The sequence below is a fragment of the Metopolophium dirhodum genome, chromosome 1 (assembly GCF_019925205.1).
Source record: "Metopolophium dirhodum isolate CAU chromosome 1, ASM1992520v1, whole genome shotgun sequence".
Classification (NCBI taxonomy): Eukaryota; Metazoa; Arthropoda; class Insecta; order Hemiptera; family Aphididae; genus Metopolophium; species Metopolophium dirhodum.
The window spans coordinates 114,809,835-114,816,844 of record NC_083560.1 but is presented as its reverse complement, the minus strand read 5'-3'; the positions used below and the strand labels follow the sequence as shown (position 1 = coordinate 114,816,844).

General features: G+C 29.1%; 1 pseudogene; it reads left to right on the top strand.

The window, feature by feature from the left end:
* Nucleotides 1–401: 401 nt before the first annotated feature.
* LOC132952093 (uncharacterized) lies at nt 402–6,652 on the top strand (annotated as a pseudogene).
* Nucleotides 6,653–7,010: the final 358 nt, after the last annotated feature.

The following is a 7,010-nucleotide window of genomic DNA, read 5'->3' as shown; positions in this document are numbered from 1 at the left end:
GAAATGAATAACGCAAAGTTCGGGTAAACGAGGTCGTATTTATTTCACCCCGTACCGGGTACACATATGTATAGTATAGGTATACACAAAAAAAAATATTAAAAGAAAAAAAAAAGAAAACAACGGACGGCGGGTTATATAGTTCAGGTATCGATCTGGTTGTAATCGTGGTGTGTGTTCACGACGTGGTGTTATTTTGCTAGTAGTAGGTCTACGACGGCCGGTACTCGTTCTACGCGACTCGCCTTCCCGTCCCACCTTGTGCCTTTGTGGCGTGGTGGGGGAGTTGGCGTTGTCGCGCTGTAGCCCGTAGTGGCGGTTGACGAAAAGTGTAGACTGGTCGCTGCGGTACCTGTACTTTGTACTGGTGGCCGCTGCGTACCGCGTAAAATGTATATATATAATGTTTATTTTTTTTATGTATATTCTACTTCAATTATTATTTGTATTTAATTATTATTACTTTGTAAATATATGAGTTATGTTCTAAATTAATGTCAAATAGGTTATTAATAGAGATAAAAAATGAATATATTTTATGAAAGAGATGAAAACACTACAGATAACATTGAATACACATCAATCGATAATTTATTAAATAATGATAATGAGCTTCGTTCTATAATGGATACTAGTAGTATCTAATAACCAATATGCATGATGACACACCACTTGCCAGTACATCAGAAAATTCAACAAGTTTTCAATCTGTTGATAACGATCAATTAAAAAACCTCCTTATAGAATGGAATCTTGATTGTTTGTACCAAATATGTATAGGTAAAAATACTAAACCAAATATAAAAATGTTTTATTAAAATGAATTATTTTATTTTAGGGCAACAAATGGATTTAGAGGCCTTAGGGCTACCTAAGGGGTAATGAATGATAATCATTTCAATATATTGTTGTCAAATGTTCCACTGGGACCCAGAATAAAATTTGGAAGCAAAGTTAAAAAATATCAGGCATCATTAATTCAAAACTCAGAACACACCTCAGTTAATAAAACATCTGCAATTATTATAAATAATGCTGATGAAATTTCTCAAAAGGTCTCAAAAGTTACAACTGAAAATCAAATTTTTCAATTACATACCATTTTGAAAAATTATCCTCAAGGATCTTTTGTTCTGAACTATTTTGAAAAACCATAACATTCTTAATGAGAGTTGTAGAAATGTATTAGTTGAAATTATCATTAATGACCTAATAAAAAGAGAATCCCATATGACATTTAGGTTGGCTAATTTAGTAGCTGATGCTATAATTGGAACTTTTCCCACAGAAATCAAAGTAGGTACCTAGTTTATATTATTTCTCCTAAGAATTGATAAAATTGATGTAATTTAATGAGCTTGTAATTTATTATAGGATACTTATTTTCTAAAAGATGCCAAAAATAGTTCACCTAAAGGCAAATTATATGCCAAATATTATAATACCATAAGGTATATGAAACAAAATGGTTTAATACCTGCAGCAATTGGTAAAGAGAGATCTTCAAAACCATTGAGTCGTACAATGGACAAAGAAAATAGTATACTCAGTAATAATATGATTAATTTTAAATAATTATTCGAAAAATATTTCAATTTGTATTAACTTATGAAAATTAACATTTATTTAAGTTACCTATGTGTTAGTATTAGTACCTATTATACTATATTTGCTTTATACTGCCATGCTGAACACAGTCACTGGTGGAGTAAACGGCTAACATACCTACAACCTAGGTACCACCTGACAAGGGCAGTTTGAAAATATGATACTAGGTGTTGTAAGACACATGGTACATGACATACCTACGTAGCCACCCACCCATGTCTTCAGTGGACTTTATAATAAATGTAAATTTTGTACATATAAAGGTTAGCATCAACCTACCTAACCCCTAATATATTTCAGAATCTGTACCAAAAAATATTGCATAAGTACTCAAACCGCCTCTGCCACCTGACCACTGCTGATTTAAAATATTCCCCTCCCCCCTGAGCTTCTTTAAATTAATAATGTATACCTACCTATCAACCAACTTTAAAAACAATAGTTTAAACAGAAAAAACTATTTAAAATATTTAGTTCATTAAACAAGGATTATTCAAGAGGGTACCAGATTGTCAATGTTTAAAATATTTGGCTAGAGGTTAAATCATAAAAAAAAATTGGAAGAAGGGTGTTGGCGGCCCCGCAGGCAAATGCATTATAAAACCAAAAAAAATGTTGAAAAAATTTCACTGTAACAATACACATTACAAAGTACAAAATATAAAATGCCCAGAATCTTAAACAGAAAAAACTATTTAGCGTCAACTAAACACATAATTTTTAAACCATATTTTACAGGGTTTGAGTGGTTTGAGACGAATATTGAAATTTCTAAACACAGAGAAAAATATCAAATGTATTCAAGCGATTTGAGAAATGTTGATATTATAGAACTACGAGCTTTTATTGGCTTATTATTTTACTCCGCTGTGTTCAAATCAAACCATGAAGATATTTTTCGCTGTGTTACTAGCAAAAACCGTTTTTCTCATTTTACTTGCATGTCTACGATTTGATAACCCTGACGATAGAGAGGCCAGAAAAATAAACGAATCCAGCAGCTGCTATTTCAGGGAATATTCAATACATTTGTCAATAACTGCCAGTCTGTTTATACAATGGGTACATGTGTATGTGTAGATGAAATGTTAGTTGGATTTCGAGGACGGTGTAAATTCAAAATGTATTTACCACTCAAACCTGTAAAATATGGTTTAAAAATTATGTGTTTAGTTGGACGCTAAAACCAATTATTTTTATAACGGATATATATATGTTGGAAAAGATTCTGATGGAAATACTTTAGATGAAAATTATAGAAAATTTTCTAAACCTACTCAATCTGTCTTACGTCTTACAAAGCCAATAAATAAAACTAATCGTAAATATCACTACAGACAACTGGTTCACGTCAATTGAACTTATTGAAGAATTAAAAAAAGAGAGGGAATACTTATGTCGGTACTGTTCGGAAAAATAAAAGAGAAATTCCTCCCGAATTTTGCCTAAAAAAAAATCGTCAGGTCGGCTCGTCATTATTTGGTTTTACAAAAGATATTACTCTTGTTTCTTTTACTCCAAAATCAAATAAATGTGTGATTTTAGCATCTTCTATGCATCATGACACCTCAATTGAAAATACTGGTAAACCTGAAATAATAGAATTTTATAACTCAACAAAAGGAGGGTGTAGACAGCTTAGACCAAAAATGTGCTATTTATTGTACTGGAAGACGAACTCGGAGATGGCCAATGGCAATATTTTTGCGTATACTAGATATTTCGGGGTGTGAATGCTTATATTGTTTATAAAAGCAATGAGGATTTTAATGACATTGCTAGAATTAATTTTATGAAAAAAATTAGCACATTCATTAGTTTTACCCGAGATGGAAAGAAGACTTCAAAATTAGAGAATAAACAAAGAAATAAAATCAAATATTAGACGCGTTTTGAATATACGAAAAGATTTGTCAAGTACTCCATTACACAATCACCTACTAAATCCTCGTAAAACATGCTATTTATGCCCACCAAAAAAAAAAAGAAAGACATCGTATCCTTGCTACTTATGTGGACAACCCATATGTTTGGAATGCTCAAAAAAAAGTTTAGTAAAGAATGTATAGGAGTCTCAAAAGAAAATTAAAGGTAGATAAATTCGTAATAAAAATATATCAATTTTAATCGTTGTAATTTTTATTTTTTAAATGTAAATAATTATTTTTTTCAGGTTATATCATTAAGGTATGATGTATAGAAGAAAATAATTTATGTTTCATTTCAATAATATGAGTATATTATTTTTTTTTTAACAATTTTCAAAAAAAAAAAAAGGAAAATTTTTTAATTTTTTATTTCGACTGTGTAAAAATACCTAATTTTTTTTATGTATAGATAACGTTAAGAGTACTTCAAATAAATATCATTTACATTTTGTTACATTAAAACTCGTATATTTTGTCATTTAGACTAAGTACATGAATATGCGGTCTGGTAGACCGCACGCAGTGGCGTCATTTGGGGGGGGGGGGGTGGCAAGGTGGGCATTTTGCCCCTGTCTGATTTTAAAAGCAGACCGATGGGCCTGTGACGGGTTGTTGCCGTTTAATCATTATTATATCTTATTACCTCAAAAGCGTACCTATTTTTATAATATTTTCAGAAAATATTTTATCGTGTACTAAGAAATTATTGTCACAAAGATACATTTTTAATTAATAATTGATAGTTGGAATACCTTATACCTATATTGTATATTTATATTTAGACACATGCGGGCACGTGCATGTATGTGTGTTAGTGTGTGTGTGTGTGTGTGGGGTTTGTGAAGGAAAAAAACATAATATTGTATGCACAACAATAATAGTGAATAATAATAGTTAACCTTTATTGACCATTATAGACATTTTAAAATTAATTATGAAAATCTTCAAAGTGAATTTCCATCTGCAAAAAATTTAATAAATCATGCAAACAAAGACCGAGATGATGGAATTCATGACCTTTATTCTATTTCCAAAATTTTAAATCAACTTCCAAATGCTTTTCAAGAAACTCTTAAAATTATAAATATTCTTATGACTCTGCCTGTTACTACTGCTTCCAATGAACGATTTTTTTCTTCTCTAAAATTAGTTAAAACCCATTTACGGCTAACAATGGGAAATGAACGACTGAGTGATTTACTGGTCATTGCAGTGGAAAGTGATGTATCAAGTAAAATTAATTTAGACGATGCAGTCGATACATTTTCAAAAATGAAAAAAAGAAGATATCCTTTAATAAACTAATAATATTTATATTAATTAATAAAAATTTTCAAAATAGTTTACTGAGTTTTAATTGGTATAGGTATACAATAATGTTTCTGTAAAATATCTGGTTCCTTATATTTTCAAATTATGTTGTTACCTAGAAGAAAAGGTTGTATTAATTAGAGAAAAAAAAAATTTAAATTATAATATAAGTGAAGTGAGAATGGTAATTTGATAAAATGTAAGTAGATATTTTCTTACGAGCGAAGCGAGCAATTTTTTTTTTACTCATTTGGGCCGGTCTAAACCTTTGCCCCCCTCTATTAAAAACTGAAATGACGCCACTGACCGCACGTCGTCAATTATGTCACTAATTTACACGTCGGTAGTTGAGGGTTAATATAGGTAACACAGAATATAATATTTACTCTTAATTCTTATAGTATTATGTATATAATTTACAGCTACTGACCTTGATTCTGAATTAGTGTCGACATATCTAAATGATAAAGATCTAACATGACCAGAAATAGAAGAAATTTGGAGAAAAACTATTAATTATCGTCTAAATTAAATAAAACAAAATAATGCTACAGACATTTTTAATAAATGGCAACAGTATACTCAACCAATGGGTTACAAACTTGTAAGTCTGAAATATTATTTAATAAGTTCATAGATATTCTATGAAAATAAGTATTTTTTCTCTTAGGCCTCACCTTTGTTTAATTATGTATTCTAGTTACCTACTTCTACGTTGCAATGATCACTATATAATTTTATACTGCATTTATAATTTATACGCATTTGATAATAAATGTATTGTTCATAATACAACTGTAATAGACTCCTACAGTTGTATTAATATTGTCCTTACTAAAGTCCTTACTAAAAAAAATATTTATATTTTTATGGATTAATGGATTGTATACAATATAGGTAGGAAATTTTGTATACATTATTACATTTATAATTTAGGTACCTACTAAATATATTTTCGGTTGTACTTAGTGTAAAACTCATATAATTAAAAATACTGAAAATTACAAAAAAATTAAAAATTGTCTAGTTGAATTGTATAAATTCTTGTATGTCTATAATATTATTATTTGTATGGTATAATAAAACACATGATTGGTATTATTGTTTGTTCCAATTAAAAAAAAATAAAAATTACTGTCAATTTCATTCTAGGTTGATATAGATTTTCAAAATGTGTTTAGCCAATTACACAAATTTCAAAACTGTTTTTGAAGAGAATATGGATAATTTAATTAACATTTTGAAAGAGAGAGTAAGAGATTGTGAAAGCAAAAAATTGTTAGAAACATTTAGTTCAATGCAAAATATGTCAACTGGTAATTATTTATACACCTATATTTATTTAATTTAAACATTTAGATGTTATAATTGTCTTTATGTACCAAAGCAGTATTTATACATCTTAGGTAGATTTATGTTAAATATTTTAAATATATTATATTTGAAGCTTATACTTTGTAGAATAATAAAAATAAAATTGAATAAAATTAATTTTGTTTCCAGATTCAAAAACGTTGATAATAATGTATTTATTGCGTTGTATTTTCATTCCCACCTCAAAAAAATCAACTAAAGATAGTAACGGAAAAAGAGGTTTCATAAAATTTAGTATAAGGGACTCACAGAATTCATTCCTGGTTGTAACTCCAACAGCGGTGGAGATGGAGTTAACATTGAAAAAGATGACTGAAAATGGTCCAATACAGCCATGCTTGTTAGTTGTAGGATCATTATTTGATCCTAAACAAATTCTAGTGTATTTCGATAACATTAAATACAAAATGTTTTCTGCCTACAAGTTTTAAGATATTACATGTCTTCAACGTGGAATATCCTCTAGAATCTGGTGACGTATGGCTGTTTATACAAACTTTTTTTAGATTCTGAGTGAAACGATGAATGTATTGATTTTACAATGATGTGTGTTTTTTTTTTTATTTTTTTTTTTATTTTTTTTTTTTTTATTTTTTTTTTTATTTTTTTTTTTATTTTTTTATTTTTGTGTCTGTGTACACGATAAGTAGTCGAAATAATGCTTCGATTTTCGACTTCAGTATCTTGTTCGATGGGAAAGTGAATATCGTTGGTGCATTGGGGAGGTCAAAATTTTAATTTCCCAGTAGTTTTCAAAAGCGATGTGAAAAACAAAAGAAAAATTAAGGA